The following is a 22,086-nucleotide window of genomic DNA, read 5'->3' as shown; positions in this document are numbered from 1 at the left end:
TATTTTAGATGTGCGCATGTGTTTTGTATAAATATTCACAAGTGTGTTCCCACGAAGTGGAAGTACCTAAAAATGCCTGTTCCTTTGTTCTTCCTTCTCCCTTGTCGTGCTATGGAGAGGCTGCAAGCATGTGTAAACATCATTTTATCTTCCAGTGACTTAGTTGAGCACAGCCCCTACTAAGCCAAGTTGAATGTACAGTGTGAATAGATGTAAACTTAATATTTTAAGCCAATGGGATTTGGGGATTTTTGTTATCATTCGGTCTATCCTGACTGATACAAGGACATCTGTGCAATAAGAGAAATATGATGCTGCCTCTGTACTCTGACTTAATTAGAAAATTATTTACCTGCTCTCTGTGTCTTCTGTGCCTCAGTACTTGGGGAAAATGTGAGCAAATAAACTATCTAGGCAAGTGAAGTTGGCAGAAACTTTTGTTCTTCTTTACTAGTGTTTCCAGATACTAATTAAGAACTAGGAGCTAAAAGTTTTGGTGATGTGAAAAGAGGGTTCTATTCCAATCTCCATTAGAAGCAAAAGCATGGATTCTCCTTCATCCATTTGATGGTTTCACTTCTGCAAAGATGCTTCTTATAAATGGATAGCCTTTTAAATATTTTATCCATAGGAAAATCCCAGAAACAACAAAGCAGGGTCAAATGAAAACAGACAGAGCCTTCATAATTTTATGGAAAAAATCAACAGAGAACTGCATTTAAACTTGAAATTCCTTTCTTTTATCAGTATTTCTAAAAACATTTCATGACTGAGTCATTGGATTTATCAAATCTAAGACCTTGCTTAATGGTCATATTTCTCAAAGTCTAGGAAATAAATCCCATCCAATAAAACAGTACAATGACCTCTTCAGGTTATTTTCTGGTAGTGGTTTACCTTGTTTCACCATGTTCTCTGAAGAGTTCATCCTTCATAGAGTCATCAAAGGCTTGTATAATAGATTATCCATATTTAAATGTTCTATCGTTTTTACAAACCATTCCCAATGCCAATGAGACATAGTCTAAGGAATTACTCTGTGGAGAGTTTGGATTATTCAAACATACCCTTTTGGAGCCAGTTGCCTGGAGCGGAAACTATCTCTAATTTTCTAAATTGGTAGGTGTGCACCATTACTCACCAAGCAAATTTATTGCCTAAGAAAGTGGAAACAAATGTCACTGACTCATGCCAGGTATAACTCCAGCAGGTGTACAGCTGTCCTGCCCACAATATCAACCCATTTCCCTTTAGTTCTTTGGCACCTATTTGCCAGAGACTCCTTATTTATGTCACAATTGTTTGCAACTCAGTTCCATGGGACCCTGCTAGGCAATGTAGTTCTCACTTTAAGTGACTTCTAAACAAATGAACTCAATTATGTGGTGGGAGGAGTAATGGTACTGAAATTTCAGTTACTTAAATGCCAGCATTGGTTTTTTAATCACTAACACTGAAGAGGTTCTCCATGGATCCAAACATTGGAGGCATTTATCCCCAGGAGCAAGATAACTTCTTTGACGTTCCGAACATGATGGATAACAAATGTGATTTTAATAAAGGGAAAGAGTGGAAAAGTTGTCTTTCCACACTGCCCCCATACAAGAGTGCTTGGCACATAGTCAGCTCTCCATAACCTTGAAGTAAAAACATCCAGTGTATGATCACTTTTAATTGCCAAAACAGAGACCTGAGGATTTTACAAAAGGATTTGCACTGAGAAAGTGAGTAGTCAAAGTTCTACACTGTGTTTTTCTGGACAGTGTCATATAGTTGTTCAAAATGACCCTTCTATTGCTTCTCTAGATGACAGCATGGAATATCTTTAATAGGAAGGAAGTGTGGAAATGTGATTCTGCATACTTTTATTACAGTAATTATGATGATAATAGCAAATTTATGGTGTGTTTACTATGTGCCAACCACTGTATGCTAAATGCTTTCCTGGATTAACCACTATAGATTCCATGAAAGCAAGATCCTGCACTGTATCCCCGGAAGCTGGAGGTGCACACAGTGTTTGATACTTGGAAGTGCTTCATAAGTACTCATTGAATGAATGATGACAGAACCCCATTTTATCCTCGTGCTGTCACCTCAACTTGCTGATGAGGAAATTAAGCTCAAAGCTCACATCTCGCTAACAGATGGAGGAGTACGATTTGAAGCCTATGTTTTTGACCCCTGTGGTGTCCATTTACTCTTTCAATTTTAACCTGCAACAGAACATAGAAAATTCAGGGAAGGAAGTTGCAAGGAATTCACTGTTTACTGGCTTTCCCCTCCTTATTCCACTAGTTACAGAAGGACCAGTACAAGTCCAGTTCCCCTGCCCATTCAGGAAAGAAACATAAGTGCAGGATAAATAAAGAGTGTCATGTCTGAGGAACTAGGATGTGGGGGATTAGGAAACTATAGACATCTTGTGCAACTTCGATGAGATTTTCTTGTACTATCACACCAATTATGCAAGTCTTTCTATTCACATAAAGCACTCATATAATCCCTGACACTTATAACTGACTTCTTCTTGGAAGATGACAAAGAATTAATTGTATGGGCCATTATTAGACAATTACAACAGGTGAAAACTTCTGCATTCCTTTTTCATTACGTGTTTGACACTTCTGGGAACAGGAAAGGCACTGAGTTGCTTACATACTGACCAGTGCCATGCAGTTTTGAGCCGGCAAGGGTAGCTACTCTTGGGTGAAGTGGTAGAGAATAATGCCTGCATTGTCAGGGAAAAAGGAAAGCCTGCAGCTACCTTGCTGAAAGGTAAATAGAAGGGGAGATTCTCTCCACATAAAAACCAATTCTAATGCACCCTACATTCCTTGGACCATCACATCAAACCACACGTGGCATGAAAAAGTGCAGATTTCAATTTAGGTAATGTACACTCCGTTGAAGGTTAGCAGAGGACCATGACCAGGCCAATTCATCTTCAGTAGATTAATGTCTGGGTTAGGCAGGTAAGTCATAAAACATGACCAATGCAGGGAGACACTTGGGGCTTGTCTCCTTCTCTAATGCACTGCAATGCTTGCCTGTTAGAGCTTTGGTACTAGTAGGGCCATTGCTTTTAAACGTTGCCTCTGACCCAGATAATGTCAAAATGTCTGAATGCATGTGATCCCCTTTTTCCAAAAGAGCATCTCTAATGTAATGCAAATGCACATTGTAGGGGAAATTCCAGCTGAGAAAATGAGGCCTTATATTTCTAAAACCATATACATGTCAATAGCCCATTATTCTCCTGTTTTAAATGTAATTGCAGCCCAGCTTTGAATGAATTCCTGAAATAATAAAATACACTGAGTAGCAGTCACTGACTCTTGCAGTTGTTTTATGACTGCTCTTCCTCCCCTCTATTCCTCCCCAGCCTCAAAAAAGCAGGAAGAGGTTGTGGAGAAGGAAGGGGAGGAGAGAGAAAAATGAAAGTCAAATCTTGAATGTGTTATCGAATGTGTTGTCTTGAATGTGTTATCGAAACACTATGTGCAAAGCAAATATATGGCATTACAACATTGGTGCCTCTAAACCATTTGTATAAATGTATCATGCATAGTCCAATTTTCCATGACAAGTTATTTCCAGACAATTACAAATACTTACAATTGTTTTCTTTGGTAAGAACTTCTTTCAATTTCCAATTTTTCATTTAAAGCTAATGTTTCCTATAAAGACTAAACAACAATCTTTTGAAAGAACCCTTCAAAATGGCTTTCATTCTTACACAGGGGCTGTCCTACCTCCCCTTGATAAATTTAGCATTTGTGTAGTACAACTTTTATTGCCTGAACTAGTGGATTTAAAGAGACCATTATTTTATTCTATTGCCCTTCTGATCGCCTCTCCACCCTTCCCACCTCCTTCCCACTCTCTCCTTTTCTCAGGAATAGACTAAGAAATACTTCTTAAGGCTAAGGGTCATAAATTAATTCTACAGCTGGGAGACTCAAAGTGATCTTCCTAATGTTTTCCTATCTGTAGAAGGTAATTGAGGCCCCGTCTCATTTTAATAAGTAAAATTAAGATGTCTCGACTTCCTGGAACACAGGCATGGAACTTACTGAAGAGATTTCCAAAAATAGCAAATGAAACCATTTTAGAAAACTAAATAAAATGTTATTCAGTGCATCCTACATGTTTGCAGAAATTCTAATTTCTCAATTCCTTTTATCTTTCAGAATATCAGAGTGAAATATGATTCCTTTATGTTAAGAATTTCTTGAACTCAACTGTTGCTTTCCCTGTGAGTTGGGTTAATTTTTACAAGGGAATGATTACTCGTGTTCAAATTCTTCTCACAATTTCTTGCAGGAAAACACCTTTGGGTAATCATTGTGGTTCTTTGGCCCAAGGTTCTCAAATCTGTTTCCTAATATTTTTTGAGACTCTGAATTCCATGATGAAGTGCCGCATCCCCACCCCCCTACCAAAAAAGAGTCTATTGAGTTTATTGGCTAGAAAGGTTTCTGCTGCCTGCAACAAAATACTCAACCGAAAGTTGCTTAAAGTAGAAAACATTGATTGCTTCCAGAACAGGCAAGCTGGAGGAGGTGATTCCTGAGTTGTGTTTGGGACTTAATGATTGATCCCTGAGGGCCCCCTCTTTCTGAGCTTCTGTTCTGCATTGCCACAGTGAGGTGATGAATGGCGATCTCAGAGGGGCTGCCAATGTGCCAACCATCAAAGCTTTTTGGAACCATATTCTAAACTGAAGGAGAATAGGAAGGGATGGCAGAAAAGAAAGCCTTTTTTCTTCATAGTTCTTTTATCATCCCATTGGCCATACTGGCACTATACCAACCCTATACCCAGTCCTAGAAGAGGGGCAAAAGGGATAGCTATAATTGCCTATGACAGCAGAAGGCACTTCCAGGGATAAGCACATTGCTACCCAACAAAATTAGGGTTTTCTTAAATAAGAAGGAAAGGTAGAATGGTGGACAGACACCTCATGATGTTTGTCCCATCGAGGAACAAAAGGAGTAAGGTGCTGTGTGTTCTTCCAGTTAGCCATTTTGATTCTTACCATTTAATCTACTGCCCTTTCAAGTAAATGCAAAGACTCTTAATCAGATTGAATAAACTTGAGACTGTAGTCCGGTTAACAGACATTTCAGTTTTCATTGAGAATCAACATTTTGTTCCATTAAAAAAAAAAAGTCATAAAATACTTGCACTAAGTAAGACTTGTTTGTTTCCTCTGGACAACTTTGGCATTGCAAAACAAACTGCTTTAAAAAGCTAGTTTTTAGTTGGATGTATAAAACTTTGAATATGTCTCAATAGGGATTCTCAAATCTTATGGTTGGTCTTCTAGCCAGCCCTCCAAACCTTATACCTCCCAGGAGATCCCTGGGGTAGATACTGCTGCCTGCACCCCTGCACTTACTTCTTGTTTCCTGACCAATAGTTACAAGTTAAGCAGCTGTTAGTCTTGGGTCACCTGTATAAGTACTTGGAATTTACCCTCAAACTCTAGTGTTATGACAAACAATCTGTGTCCTAAAGCAATCAAATCAATCCTTTGCAATGTCTTTGATGTCTCCTCAATGAGGTCATCCTTAAGTATTTGAAAGAGATGCACTGCCCTTCCTGTAATTGTCACTTGGCTCAGAGCCATATGGATTTGCTGCTTCTGATCGTATAATCCATATAATCAAAAGTTTTTCCACCTCCAAAGTCAGCTCATTCCATTTTATTACTCCATGTTGATTGCATCAGTCTAGGAGCAATGGATGGCATGTGGCACCCCTTGCTTCAGCAGCAGCCTTTAGGTGGTCAAAATATGAATTTTATTTCTTTGGCAGCCTTATTTACTCTACATAGTCTTAAAGATGAGGCCTGGAAGTCTTAAGTATATTTACAAGTTCCTTCTTTTTATTAAGAAAATATTGGTCATATAATGGGATGTTTTGAGAATCAGTTAGGGGTTCTTTTCTACCATAAAAGGTCTGAAGAGAGCCAAGCACTGATTTCCCAGTCATTCAGTGCATGTGAATTTCTTCCCTTCCCTGCTTCTGCTTCAATACCAATTCTGAACCCCTGAGATGTGGTTAGAGTTGGGAATGATGAGAGTGAAGACGAGGAGGTGCCAGCAAAAAGGAAAGGGGTTAGAAAAGAGAGAAATCCTCATGGGGAAAGGAGGAAGGAATAGGGAGACATTCCCAGATAGGTAGAAGATGCAAAAATATATTAACAAGTATGGTGGGGATGCCTGTAGTGGAGTCCTCAAACATTATTTACTGAGGTGTTACCAAGAACCTCAGAGCTTTCATCTTTCTTTAATTTATTTTCCAGATTGTATTCATATAAATTCCACCTCTTATCTGTTTCTCATCAAGCTGAATTTCTATCAGTGTTTGTAACCCTGAGGATAGACAAAACTAAAATTAGCTCCACTTCAGTCTGAAGGGGGAAATTTTTTGCAGATAAAAACAATCTCTTTAGGTCTTTAAGTCTGTGGTAGTTGATTAGTCCCTGCAGTAGGGAAAATTAAATTTTGTGGTTGAGACCCAGCGTGCTTGGATGGTTTAATAATGCGATGGCCATCGTCCAATGGCTAACTACCAAAAACTAAGGTACACTCTGTACTTTACTCCCTCATGCAACACCTGAAAATCCTGGGGCGAATCAAACAGCAAATTAAAGTGCAGACAACCCTCACCTGCAAACCATGCACAGTATAAGGAACTCATTTTAATGTTTTTTGGCTGAAGTCATAGAGGATAGGAATACAAAAGAATGGCCACAAATGAATCCTGGTAAGTTCTTTAAGCACCTTACATTGTGATATTTTTCCCCTTTCCAGTTTCTGGCTACTTTAACTGTGCTTAAAAGTTAGTGATTTTTTTTCTCCAAATTCCAAGCTATACAAGGGCCAAGTGGAACACTGAATAGTAAAAAAATAAATAAAAATCTTATGAATGACTTCATGTATAAAGGATTGGGACAGCGTGGAAAGAATTTAACTTTGTGTCTGTGGAGCCCTGTGGTCCTAAACCGAGACCCATTGCAGAGGATGGTTCAGTGACTCCATGAGTCCAAATAGTGTCAAGTTCAGGAGCAAAACCAAACAGGCAAATGGAGCACTTACGCAAGAAGATCTTGGATTTTTTTTTTTTAATCAGTTGAAACTTCTTTACAGGTACTGTAATATTTGGCTTGATGATATGTGTTTCTATTTATAAAGAAATCCAGGGAGAAAAATTCTGGTATTTTAGTGTATTTTTAATGGGTATGAGTTGTGGGTTAGGGTTAGAGATTGAAAATAACAAGTTAAAAACAGCAGAGATGGAGGATAGGGATGTACATTAGTTTCCTATTATTGATGCCACACATTACTGCAAACTGAGCGGCTTACAACAAAACGGGTGGATTACCTGGCAGTTGTGGAGGTCGGAAGTCCTAAAATCACGGCTTTGGTAGGGCTGCGTTTCTTCTGGAGGCTCTAAGGCGGATTCATGTCCTTGCCCTTCTCAGCTGCGTTTCTGGGCAGGCAGCCCCTTCCTTCATCTTCGAAGCACAGGACTCCAGCTTCTGCCGTGCACACGCCTCCTTTCTGACATCGACACGCCTGCCTTTTTCTGCTATGGACTCCTGTGATGACATGGGGCCCACCTGGATGATCCAGGACACTATCCGCATCTCAAGATTCTTAATGACACTGGCAAAATCCCTCTTTTCCATGTGGGGTGGTTTATTTACCCATTCTAGGGATTGAACTGTGGACATCTTTGGGGGCCATTTTTCAGACTACCACAGAACATTTTAAGCTAACCTTTCAAATTCAGTTGTTGACTCTGGGATGTGTAATATGCATTCCTTCTCAACTAGGGATGGGGAGAGTGCCGTTTCTGTACCACTGTGAATATTTTCTTCTGAAACTTAGTTCTGAGACAAAAAAGATGAGAGTGGTTTTGCTTCCAGTTCAAAAAACTTGGAAGAGCTTTCCATGATGTAAAATAAAATGCAAATTCATGCTTAGCAAACCATTCATCGAAAGTTTTTCCCATATGGTCCCAACTCATTTTGTACTATTATTTCCATTTAAACCGCTCACTCACCCTATGGTGCATTTTCTTCCCCATAAATCTTTTCTTAAACTATTTACTCCCTCAGCCAGTTCTTCAGATACGTGATCAACAACCAATTCGTTCTATAAAAATTATTTCATATCCCATCCCACCTCCATAAAGGGCTTCCAGACAGTTAGTTTAATAATGACAGCTCCAAATTTAACAAATGCAAAGGATGTTAGTTACAGAGACATTTCATATGCAGGATGCCATTTGTTTCCAAACTCTATTAATATGACTTTGTTCCCTTTATTTCCAGGTAAAGAAACTTACTCTCAAAGAAGTTAGGTTAGTTGGTGAAACCCAGGATTTTTGAACTCAGATACATGTTTATTTTCACTAGTTTATATCACCTCTCTGGACCATCTCTTAGCTGCCTCTCTCTCCTGGATTTTTCTGTCCAAACTTTGTTTCTCTCTCATGTATTTGTTAAAGCCTGTTTGGTATCATGGCTGTTCGTACTTACCTGCTCGTATCTGCCATCCTGTGGACTCTGAGAGCAGCAACCGTGTCTTTTTTCCAGTTTTGTATTTCATGTAGACCCCAGAAGAACAGCTAGTACTTATTGGGAGCCTATTATAAACCAAGCACATCTTACTTTTAATATTATTCGCTCCTCACTATTTGTGAAAGAGGTATTATCATTTTCATTTAGTAAATGAGGGCTTTGGAATTTAGAAAAATTACATACATTTTTTGTGGATACACAGCAGGTCAGCAAGATTTTCAAGCCCACATTCTTTCCATATGCCCTGCTGCATACACACTCGATAAATTTTTGTTGAAGCGCAACAAATATCCCTGTAGGGTGACTATCGTGAAATATGTTTCCCTCAGGGAAATGGTAAGCTAAGTGTGGAATTTGCCTTGAGGTGATGCTCTAGGATTCTGTTCTGTATGCCAAAAGCCTCGGGAAGGGGAGCTTTGTGAGACCACCTTGCATTTTGAGGCCATCAAAATATCCTCCCCTACCAAAAAACTGACACATGAAGCCAAAGCTTACTTAAGAGGCATGATTTTTACCCTTCAGAAAATAAAAAAAGTACCTTGCACTCAGCTAGCCAGGAGAAATGATTTAAGTTTTATTTCTGGATAATAATTCAGTAACAGTTTGGTATGTAATTCACTGCCAAGTGGACGCTGTTGGTTTCACACAGCTGTAGTTAGGGATGGCAAGAGCTATTTACTAGGAAAATGATAATGCAATTGGATGTTGTACTGAGCCCAAGGGCAAGATAATTTCTGTTGTGCTGCCTCACAGGCCTGCAGTTAGAGTCTGTTTGGTCAGCCTGTGGGCAGAACCTACATGGTTGACGCTAATTCATAGGATTCAGTTATAGAAAAGGAAAGTTCACCTTCATTTGAAATTAAATCAAATGGGGCAAAGTTTCAGACCCAGTCAATTGGTGTTTTCCAGATTCATAGTTTACTTTTCAAGAATATAGAATGTGTTTTTCCCTTTGGACTTGTTGTACTGAAATGTTTACACTTTGACTCGGTAATCCCACTCCTGGGAATGTACACTAAGGAAATGATTTAAAATAAGAAAAGAAGTGATAGGCATGTTTTTGCAACATTATTTGTAATCATGAAACATTGGAAAAAACCTAAATGTCCAGCAATCAATGAATGCCTAACAAATTATGGCATGTCCTCTTAAGGGAATCATTATGCTGCAATCAAATCATAATTATGAAGGCCATTCAATAAACAAATATACAAAGCCATGTAGCAATGTGGGAAATGTTTATGATGTACACGTAAGTGAAGAAGGAGAATGCAAGCCTCATTCATTCAGTCTTTTGTTTTGTTTCATCTTTTCTTGTGAGTTTGCTTGCCTATTTGGCAGCCACAGAATGTGTCCTCCTGCCACCATATGGACCAGTTATTGAATTAAACCTCCCCCCGCCCCGTCACGGAAAGAGTTGTAAATCTGAGTGGAGCTGGGCAGCCGGAGCACTCCCGGTGGCTGGAGAACGGGAGTGTTCATCCTGAAAGGGCCTTGCATATACTATTATTCTCCACCCCTTGCATTACTGACATCCCTTTGTTTCCTATAATAAATATGTTCCAAATGGGACCAACTTTTCCAGAATTCTAGTTGGTTGCTTTTACCTGGGAAATTTACAAGAAAAAGTACAGTGAACTAAACAGGCCTGATCCTCAGCTTCTTCTGCCCTCTATAGCTACAGGAAAGGAGGGGCTCTTTATATGGTGCCAAAGCCCTCTGGTTTTCACTTTTAGCCTTAAAATTTTTGATTAGACACTCACAGGTAGTTATCATACTTTTTCCAATGCATTAATTTTCTCAAGAAATAGCCATCTAATTTCTTAGTTCTTAAGGGAACTACTTCTTCTGTCCCCACATACCTAATGTTAAATGCCAGGGATATTGCACCAGCTAATGCATTTCCTTCCAGAGTACCCCTCCCAGTTCAGCACTGGCAAAAGTTTAAAATATTCTACTGCTACCATCATATCTGTCTTTCCTGAAGGTTTCAGCCCTGGGCCAGTTCACTGTGGATTCAGTGAGACCAAGAAATGACAATGGAACATTCATGGGGTAAAAGGGTTTATACCTGGCTTTATTCTCTTGGTGATATGTCAAGGACTAGAATCACCTCTGCATCCACCAGTCTGCAGGTCCATAGTCTCCCTCCATCTCTGCCTCCACCCAGAGCACTGGACAGAGCTCTTTATATAGTGACTCAGTTAACAATAGCTCATTGCCTGTGGATGTGGAAGTAGTAGCCTAGCAGCAGGCCAGTTACATCAGCAAGTAGGTTCAGGTGAGGATCCTGGCCATAGGAACTTCCATTTTCCCAACGATGTCCCAATGCTATCAGTATTGTGCGTATCGCCAGTTAGGGTGTCCTCGCTGCCAGACAGACAAACACAGATCCAGCTCCAAAATCTCATTCAGCATCTGCTTGTAAGGACCATTCCTGGAACCAACTGTTGAAGGCTGGCAGCCCTAGGAAACATTCTAAGTTGGAGATTGAAGTTTATTGAACAATGCTCTTGGTAACAACTGGAAGGAAGTCAGGGGAAGCAGGATGGGCTTATGGACAAACTGAACCATGATGCAGTTCCAACAGAGAGAGTTGAGCCTATGCCACAGGGAATGAAGTGGGGATGGTTCTTCAGAGAAGTCCCAAATTGAGGCAGTTGTAGCCCCACCTAAGCAGTCATTGGATGTGGGCAGCCCTGGGAGAGGGAGCTGCAGTAATTTTTATATATAATATCCTGCGGTAATTTTTGCCTAATTTTTCACAGCCCCAATCAGCAGAGACCATAGCTTAGGGAAATGCTTAGCTGTAAGGCATGAACCATCACTCCCAGAAGCTGAGGGAATGAGCAGCTCCATTCTTATTAGGGGAAATCCAGGTGGAATATAATAGCATCTACTACCTCATCCATCTCGTACTTGCAATTTTCTACAAGGGTATCATGAGTGAGCTAAGTCACTGGTGCTCTTCTAGTTAAAAAGACAGAGAGATGGCAATTTAGTGAGGAGCACTGAAAAAATTATCCCAGTTTACTGAGCAATATCACCCTTCCTGGGCTTTACTATGACTCTTCAAAGAGGCATATGAAGAAAGTGAGAGAACTTGTAGAAAACAAGATTCAAAACTAATATATTTATGAAGAATGCTTATTCCAGAACTCTTAGAGGCTAATCAGTTATTAGTTCACAGGCTCATGAAAGGTTCTACCACTAACATGAGTAACCAGCTGCTCAGTATCACCCCAGGAAACAAAAGATACTAAAGAATCTGGAATTTCAATACAACATATGGGGAAAGTTACAAATAATAAAGATTAGGTAACCTGGGAGTTTGTCACTAAGGGAAATCATGGCATATTCTTTTTTGGAGATACTGAAAAATAAAGTATATTCTTATTTTTATGCTTGTAGAAAGGCCTACTCTGTAAACTGAAGAGGTTATTAGTCTAGGCACTGAAATATATTATTTTATTTTATATGCTCTTCCTACATTTTACACATGTAATTTACTTAATTCCCACACATTCTAAGATATATATTATAATATCTCCTCTGTTGGATATAGGGACACAGTACAAAATTAATTAAAAATAAAAAACTTTGCACAACAAATTGACAACCACTCCTACCAGCTAATTGTGTCCTGAGTTGATTATATCCTGCAGTATTTGAGAGTTATACATTTGTGTGTGCACAGCACGAAGAAGTAATGGCCTAAGAACTCTGCCCTAAATGTCATTTCTCAAACTCTGCCAGAAAGGGATGATGCTATGATACAACAGATGTTCACAAGTAATATATATGATTAGTATCATTAATTAACCTGTAATTTTCAAAAAGCATATCTTCATGTACTCTTTTTTATCTGTGAAACCTGATTTCCACTTCCTTTTATTATCTTAAAATTTCCTTTTTCCTCCTTCTTCAGAAAATGCTTCAAACTTGTTTTCTATTTCCATTTTTGCTGCTAAAATACCTTTCCTAATATCTCTACTAATGAAAATAATTAAAATAATACCATTAATAAAGTATAAAATGCAAGAATTTCCTGTGGTTACCTTTAAGTAGAGAGGAAGTTTAAATCTCTTTTCCAATGTTTAATGAAACACATGTGCACTCCAAACACAAACATGCAAAGGTTTCTTTTCCCCCAGTGTCCTAATGATATGCTGTAACTCTTGAAACAAATCAACCATCTTGAAAGAAAGATCCTGCCATGAACTTAAATTCTCAGAAAAGAACCACAAAATTACCATCTCAACAGTTGTCACTGCATGAGGGCTAACTTGCTAAGTCATATGTAGGAAATAATTGGCAAGTTGAAAAAAATACTAAAATCTTCAGGAAACAACCAATAACTTTGTTGAGTACTTTTCTTTCTGGATCTCTGGGTAAAGAAGATGATAAACACACATGCATATGCAGTAAGATGCATGGTAAGAAAGAAGTGGTGCGGAATAAGAGTTTTAAAACCGTAGAACAAAAAAAAGTAGGCATCTATTTTATCTGACTGCCCAAAGCACCTTGGGAGCACAGTCCTCTTCTTCCCTCAGTCTCTGAGTTCTGGCTGAGTTAGAGCTATCTCATGCTTCTAGAAGTGACCACAAGCACCAGGCCTGGTCCACCAGCGTATTCACTCACCCTAACCATAGTGGCCAGCTCAAGGGTGGGCACTTGATTCTACTTAGACCAGTGAAAACACTCATTCTGGAACACATTCCTGCCGTTCTTCGGTTTCATGCATATACAATCTTATGATGGTTTCACAGGAGCAACATTGTATACCATGATTTCTACGTGGATACTCAGGCCAAAAATTTTGCCTCTTTTGCCGTCTATTTCTAGAATTGACAGATTATTATCAAAAATAACTTCTGTGCTTCTAAGGCATGCATTTCTCCAACTTTCCGCTGCATCTGGAGACTCCTTTCACAAAGGTAGTTTGCATACCAATTGGAACAATGTCACTACATGACTGACTTAAAATGTGCTTGTTCTAAGTAAAGAATCTTCTCAACCTCTGAAGAATTTATCCAGTGTAATTAGACACACCCTGATTCATCCAAATGTTATCCAAAGGCTAAATGTCTGTGGTTTTAATTGAGAAAGCTCATTAGCTTTAAATACTGCTAAAGTTATTGAGGGAAGAAGATCTCAGTAGAAATACTGTAATAGATTGTCTAGTACAACTAAAAAGGAAAGTTTGTGTATTCTAAACTGATTAATCTTGACGTTGTCTACGTCATTCTACTTACTTTGTTCTGAGTCTAAGCACTTTGAAAAAAAAACAAGCAGGCATGCTGGCTGAATTCTACTCACTTGCTAGATACTCAACAGACTTAAATATTTTAAACTAAATTATCTCTCTGAGTAACCAATAGTAGATGAGGGGAAATTTCTCCTTATAGAACTTTTGCAGCTAATAAGTGAAGATGAAATGATACAATCAGAATATTACCATTTCGCAATCCCTAATGAGTGAATGCTTCTAGATGTTCATTATCAATAGCTCCCTGCATCACTAACAGCTGGAAAGAAGCACTCAACACCACTGTAACAGTCTTGCTGAAAAATGTGAACTTGAATCTGACCACCCCTCTAGATCAGGGTTCCTTAATTTCACCACTGTTATTTCAGGCCAAATCATTCTTTGTTGTGGGAGCTCTCCCCACAGATTTTCCAGCATTCTCAGGCATTTATCAGCATCTCTGGCTTCTACTTATTAGATTCCAGTGTCAACTCTGTGTTATGAAAACCAAAAACATCTTTAGTCATTACCTTCCTACAGGGGTAGGGGGCACAAAATTGCCCCCAATTGAGAGTCATTGCTCTAGATTCATCTACAAATTCTCAAGAAGTACATAGGATAGCCAGACACTGTGAAATTATAAAGGACAAATAGCTTCTCTGGTTGCTCACAAGGTTAAAAAAATAAATGAAAGGGAAATCCATAGATGTAAAAGTGATTTAGCAATATATCGACTAATGGCAATATGTGGACCTTATTTGGATTTTGATGAAAATATACTTAACAGTAAAAACAACTATAAATCATTTGACTACTGCCTATTTTAAAGAATTGTTAATATGTAGGTGTTCAGATGCTACAGCTATGTTTGTAAAAGAGTTCTTATCTTTTAGACATACATATAGACATATTCAGAGATGAAATGAAATATTGAAGGTTTGCTTCAAAGTTATATAGGAGTGGGTGAAGTGGGGTATGGGAGCATCAATGACACCGATCAGCCATGAATAGATCATTTAAAAACCCAGGTGGTAGACCCCTGAGGATCTTTATTCAGTTATGCCTATATTTGTCCAGGTCTAAAAAATTTCATAATAAAAGTGAAAACTAAAGTGAATTATTTCTAGGAAATAGTTTGGAGAAAGGTTTCTTTGGAGGAAGGACTATGCAGAGTATTTATAAGAACCAGAAAAAACATGTATGCATAATATTTACAGACCTTGCAGGAAGAACAACTCTGGAAATGTTTTTTTTAATCTTTAAGACCAGTTTTTTTGGGGGGATACCCTTATTGTACTGGAATGACCCTGTTTTGGGCAAGGGACCCCTACAAAACTATCAAATATTGTAAACTAGTTTAACCAGATAGCCATTAGGACCAAGGGCATTTTTAACTTCCTCAGTTAAGGTAATATTAAAACCACTATCTATTAATTCAGCTAAAAATTTGTGCTGATCAAATTTCTATCTCTCCTACCTAAATTCACAAAATAATTCTTAAGCTTTCTTATTTTCTCTTTGATGTAAATTCCTACCTTGGCACCTCCACCATTACTGCCATAAATCAGCACCTGAATTATTCTTGCCTGCAGTCTCTTCCCTCACCAATTCCTCATGCACACAAAGTTATCTTTATAAAATACAGACATTATTATATCACCTGCTTCCTTCAACACCTCAGTGTCTTCCAAAGTCATCCACATTCATTCTTAAATCCTCAGTCTGGCCATCATGGCTCCCTGTGAGCTAGGTGTTGGAAATTTTAATCATTACCTACTATATAAAATCTAACCCCTCACAACACATTCACACATAAACCCAGTGCTCCAGAGGCCCCTATCCTTGAATTCATTCTGTAGTTTCTTTCCTACTTACATCATTCATTCTGTATCTCTATTGCCCATCTTGCCCACTTTTGTCTTTTCCTTCAAACACGTTATTGCAAAACCATGTCCAACCATCAACTACTCTACAAATTTTTACCCTTATTTTTCAGTGGGGATTGATGGCTCTTCTACATTCCCATCCCTCTGTACTTGTTCTGCTAGTAGTCGATGCCTCCATCACTTTGGATTAAAGTGTAACTGTCCAGTTTCACCATTGCACTGAGATTCCCAGGAAGACAGACACCATATTTTATGTAACTATCATGGCTGTGGCACCTGCTTGCATACAGTTTGCAGAAAAATGTTTGCTTAATTAGGTATGTGATTTTTTGACTCCATGAAATATCGAAATCTACCAGCCAAAGTAGAAATGCATGCAAAAGCATCACAGAATTCAGAACCGTCATTTTGAAATAAACAGTACAGCAGAAATTCCTGCAACATGATCCAGTCACCAGAGGAAGGAGAAGGTAAACCTGGTAAGTTAGACATTCAGGATGTCCTGCAACTTGAGAACACAGCTGAGAAGTCAAAGTGTGGGGAAAGTTTGGAAGCACAGTCAGGGATTTCCAAAGGTTTCTAGTGTGTGGTAGTGAGAGGATCAGCCATCCCTCTGCCAAATCAGTCAAGAGTGAGGTGGGGATGGTACTGCAGTTTACAACCAACCAAAGCAAGTTCCTCCAATCCCTCTCCCAGACTTAGGCAACCATTAATCTACTTTCTGTTTATATAGACTTAATTGTTCTGGACATTTTATATAAATGGAATCATGCAATAGGTGGTTCTTGGTAAATGGTGTATTTCACTGAGCATAATGTTTTCAAAGTTTGTTCATGTTGTAGCATATGTTGCTATTTCATTTCTCTTTATTGCTGAATAATATTCCATTGTGTCAATATACCACACTGTATTCATCCACTCATCAGTTTGTTGGCATTGAGTTGTTTCCACCTATTGTCTGTTTTGAATAGTGCTGCCGCAAACAAGCATGTACAAGTGTTTGTGTGAACATTTGTTTTCATATGTATATGGTTAATAGTAGAATTACATGTTCACATGGTAACTTAGCTTTCTGAGGAACTGCCAGTCTGTTTTCCAAGCTGCTGCACAATTTACATTTCACCAGCAATGTATAGGTTCCAATTTTCCCATATCCTCACCAACACTTGTTATTATATATTTTTGATTATAGCCAGTCTAGTGAGTTTCATAAAGCAAAATTTCATTGTGATTTTGATTTACATTTCCCTTGTTGCTAAAGATGTTAAGCATCTTTTCATGTGCATATTGTGTATTTGTATATCATTTGGAGAAAAATCTATTCAGATACTTTCCTCATTTTTTTAATTGCATAAGAGTTCCTTATATATTCTTGGTGCAGCTCTCTTATTGGATAAATGGTTTGCAAATATTTTCTCCCACTTTGTGAGTTGTCTTCACTTTCTTGATGGTGTTCTGTGAAATACAAAAGTTTTAAAATGTTGTTAATGTCAAATTTATTATTCTTTTTTTTTTTGTTGCTTATGCTTTCAATGTCATGTCTAAGAAACCATTCCCTAATCCAAGATTTATGCCTGTGCTACCTTCTAAGAATTTTAGTTTTAGCTCTTATGTTTAGGTCCTTGATCCTTTTTGAGATAATTTTTATATATAATTCGAGGTAGTGATTTAACTTAATTCTTTTCATGTGACTATCCAGTTGTCCCAGCACCACTGTTGAAAACCTATTCTTTCCCTGTTGAATGGTATTAACACCCTTGTGAAAAATCAAATGATAATAAATGTTAGAGATTATTTCTGAACTTGCAATTCTATTCCACTGTCTATAATGTTTTTGTTATGCCTTCATCACATAGTCAAGCTTATTGTAGATTTGCTGTATGAGTCCTCTAACTATATTCTTCTTTTTCAAGATCGTTTTGGCTGTTCTGGATCTCTTCTATATCCATATGAAATTTAGAGTTAATCTGTCAATTTCTGCAGAGAAGAGAGCAAGGCTTTGGATGAGGGTTATGTTGACTTTGTAGACCAATTTGGGGAGCATTGTTATTTTAATAATCTAAGTTCCAATCCATGAACATGGGATTTCTTTCCATTTATGAGGTTTTCTTAAATTTGTGAAGATTTTATAGTTTTCAGCATATAGGTTTTACATTTCTCTTGTTAAATTCTTCCTACTCCCAAACAATTTTTATTAAAAACAAACCTCCTAACATCTACTTTCTAGTTTATTGTTTGTGTTTGTTTGTGTTAGTAGTCTAATCTCTGAATGGTTGGTGTAGCAATATGCCCAGCAATTGAGCCAGTAGTAGCATATTTACTCCCCAAACCCATGGAGGCTTCACCAAGGAACTGGATGGTAAACAATGCCTGAGATTTCAAATTCAATTTCTTATCTTTCTCCCATATTAACTGTATGTCTTTGGGTTTGTTATTTAATTTCTGGGCCTTGGTTTTTTTTTCTTACCTGCAAAATAATAGCTGATATGTATAATTACTTTTTTATATTCTCGGCACTCTTCTTAGTGTTTTACACATAGTAACTAATTCTTCACCCTTCAATGAAGTAGGCACTAAAATTTTCTGCATTTCATAGGTGAAGACACTGATACTCCAGTTGGCTAATGATTTGTATAGTCACATGGTAAATGGTAGAACCACAAAGCAGACCAAGGTAGTTTGGCCTCTGAGACCATTCTCTTAATCACGATAGTATAGTAATTCTTTTCTCATTGTAGCAAAGAAAATTAAATGAGAAAAAAATGCATAATGTCTCCAACATATGGTAGAAATTGTACAAACGTTGCTCTTTATTAGGTGAAATTCTCTGCAATTAGTGATCTTTACATGGAATGAAAATGATTTTGCATGTGTAATTTATCTTTTGTTTGTATGAAGATAATGAATTCAGAGGTGGATTAATAATGAAACTAAAAAAAGTTAGGCTTCAGTTTCCCTCACTTGCACTAGCCCCTGCCAGATCACTGTACCTGATCTGTAAACATGTTTAAAGATAGATTTTTAGATTTTTTTTTGAAAGATGTTCCCTCAAGCTATATAAGCTTTAGATTCCAAAAAAAGCTGTATCTGTTCTTGAATATATATTACCAAAAGAAAAGATAACCCAAAGATTTCAAGTTTGGGAAAGTAAAGATAAAGTGTCACCAACATTAAGATGATGAAAAAGAAGAAGAGTAAGAGAAAGAAAAGGAGGAGGTGGAGGTGGGGAGGAGGAGATGGAGATGGGAAGGAAGAGATTTGGGGAAAGAAGAAAGTTCCATTATAGATATGTTCAATTGCAGGTGTGGGGGAACAGTCAAAGGTGTCCTTTTTGAGAGGTGCTGGGACAAAGATATAAATATGGGAACCATTAACAAGGGTGGTAGTTAAAGCTGCCGTTACAATCCCATTGCCTCTGGAAAGTATGCAGCATTAGGCAGTGGTTCTCGACAAGAGGCAAGTTTACCTCGCAGATGCCTGTGGCTGCCACTGCCGTCTAGTAGGCAGAGGCCAGGGATGTTGCTGAACACCTGACAACGATCAGAACAGTCCTCCCCAGTTAAGAATTACCTGCCCGAAAATGCCAATAGTGCAGAGGCTGAAAACCCCTGTGTTAGATGAAGACCAAGGCGTTGGCCCAGGAAGAAACTGAACAAAACTGTTGAGAAAGGGCTGGGGAGAGCCAAGGTTCCTGCAGGAGGAGGAGGGTCAGAATGCGTTCTGAGAAGACGGTCCTGAAATTCAGAGGTGCGAAATGCTTTATTCCCCTTTTCTAAGTTCTCCCCAAAAGGCCATCATACTGTGCTGTCACTTGCCCTCCGGTTTCCCTCTACAACCGCCTTGTTGGGGTGATGACTCTCAGATGAAGTAATGGAACTTAATTATGTCCAGGATAATAAGGGTGTGAATAGCATGCAGATGCTCAACATCTGCTAATCCCAAATTGAGTAACTCTTCAAGTTAATGCTTTCATGGGCTCTGAAAGAGTTGCTGACTATATAGAGTCCCAAATGTCTATTCTGCAACTTTTGTTTTGCATCTCATGTTGAGGTGTGTCAGGATTGGTGTCATTACATGATATTTATGGTTTATATTAGTTGTTTACTCAAGGAGAAACTGAAAATAAATAGTCATTATGCTTATTTCCATAGATAATATCAGTAACTATTCATGTGACCTTTGTGAACAAGTATATCTGGAGAAAGATATATATACTCACCAAAAATCTCCTATCCCACATATCCCTTCTTGTCTATCCCTGAACAGCTCCTTTAAATCTTCAGTGGCCTGCATTAAGCACTGCCCAAGAATGCATGTGTAGGGTCATAGGGGGTACTGGTGGGGAGGCAGGAACGGAATCCTGACACATTCTCTCTATGAATTATTATTAATCATTATCATACCTTACATTCATGTCAACATTCCCCTCTTCTCTATAGTTGCTCCAATTAACTTGTTAGCATCTTGTCTTCCATATTTGATTCATATTGTCTTCCTTCCAACTGTGATCTTGGATCTTCTCAACTGTATTTTTGATTCCTCACTATATGAGGATATCTAGTCATTTTTGTTTATTGGTTATTTTTGTGTGTGGTTGTTGGTTTTGTTTTCTTCTCAGCATCCATTATCCCTTGTTCTGGAAATACCACTTTGGTTTTCTTTTGCAGAATCACCTGCTCAGTCCATACGGTTTGGGTGGGGCAATACCTCCATACCCCAGAGGTGGATTGGGTCTTGGACCTAGGCCTAGCTACTTTGTGTACTATATTCCATTGACTGTAGTGAGTGGCCCATGGCTGATTTTGTGACCCAGGGTAGCCCAGAAAGATTCAATCCTAGGGCATTTTATGAAATTCTGGGGAGATGCTTTCTTTCTGCTGGATTTATTCAGCTATGAATATTTCAGTCTGAGTATATCAATTTCCTGGGAAGAGTCTGTTTGGAAATGAGGCAGACAAAGGAGAGCAGATTCCTAGGATGGAAGGAAAGAGAGAGGGAAGAGACAGGGAGAGGAAGTGACAGAGAAGGAAAAAAAAAAAAGACAAAGACAATAGGACAGAAAGAAAGTAATATGGAATTCTCATAACATCAGTTGAGCTCCAGGATCCAGCTGGGCCTGAAAATCCATCTCCAAACTTTTTATTACTACACAAATGGTTGAGTTTCCACTAATTGCATACCAAACCTACCCAACTAATGGCTTTACTTATTTAATTAGTAATTCTTAGAGGTACTGGGAACTGAGGGTAAAAAGGACAGAAGCAGTCCTCATGGAGCTAGCAGTCTAGTTAGGAAGGCAAATTTTAAACAGGATTGCCGAAGAGGAGTACGTTCTAAGGAAGATATACAGGGTGCCCTGAGGACTTGATCTGGTTAAAAGACACATGTCTCTCAACTAAAACCCCAGGAGCACTTACTTACACTACTGTTTTAGATTGTGCAGTAGTTCCCTATTGCTGTATGCTTTTTATTTCATAGTTACTGTGGGCCAGGAGCCCTCCAACAGCTCAGCTGTGTGGGCCTGGCTCAGGGTCCCTCAGGAGGCCGCAGTTATGGTGTGGCTGGGGTACAATTGCAACTGGGGAAGGCTCTGATCATGAGCAGCTTCGGAAGATTCACTTCCAAGCTCACTCACCTTCCCCACGGAGACCCCTCACACCAGAACACCTGGTTTCCCCTAGTGTGAGCCATCTAAAAAGAGAATGGAAGAGCTCCCGAGACAGAATCCATAGTCTTTATATAACCTAAACTCAGAAGGGACATATTTTCACTTCTGCCATATTCTATTCATTAGAAGCAAGCCCTAAATCACATTAATTCTGAAGGTAAAGGGATTACACAGAGTATGAGCACTGGGAAGCACGGATGTTGGGAGCCTTCAGTCCACTAACATCCACAATGTAGCACCTGTAGATATCTGGTCCATTTGAAATTACAAAACAGATCAAAATACAATCCCAGCTCTTAAGACATGTTTCCTTTACTGGGGAAGATAAAGTAGGTACAAAGTAGACATTACATAAGAAAGTTTGATACTAGTGTGTACATTAAATATCATGGGAGATAAATGGGAAGGCTTTATGCATAAAGAAGAATTTATCTGGATTTTGAAAAGCAAAAAAGAGAGTAATGTTTAGGTTACCAGAATTTTCTGGCTAGAAACAGCCAGAAATATGGTTTGACAAGAATCATGGTGTACCAGAGAAATTAATAGGAGGGAAGATTGGAAGTTGGGTCTAAAAACTGGATACTGGAAAGCCCTTAAATACCATGTTGTGAATTAGATTTCATTGTCAGTAGGGGGGATTCATTAAGATGTTTGAGATAGATGTGCCATGGTCAGAGTCATGTGTT

The sequence above is a fragment of the Manis pentadactyla genome, chromosome 3, assembly GCF_030020395.1.
Source record: "Manis pentadactyla isolate mManPen7 chromosome 3, mManPen7.hap1, whole genome shotgun sequence".
Lineage (NCBI taxonomy): Eukaryota > Metazoa > Chordata > Mammalia > Pholidota > Manidae > Manis > Manis pentadactyla.
Note: the sequence above shows the minus strand (reverse complement) of the source record.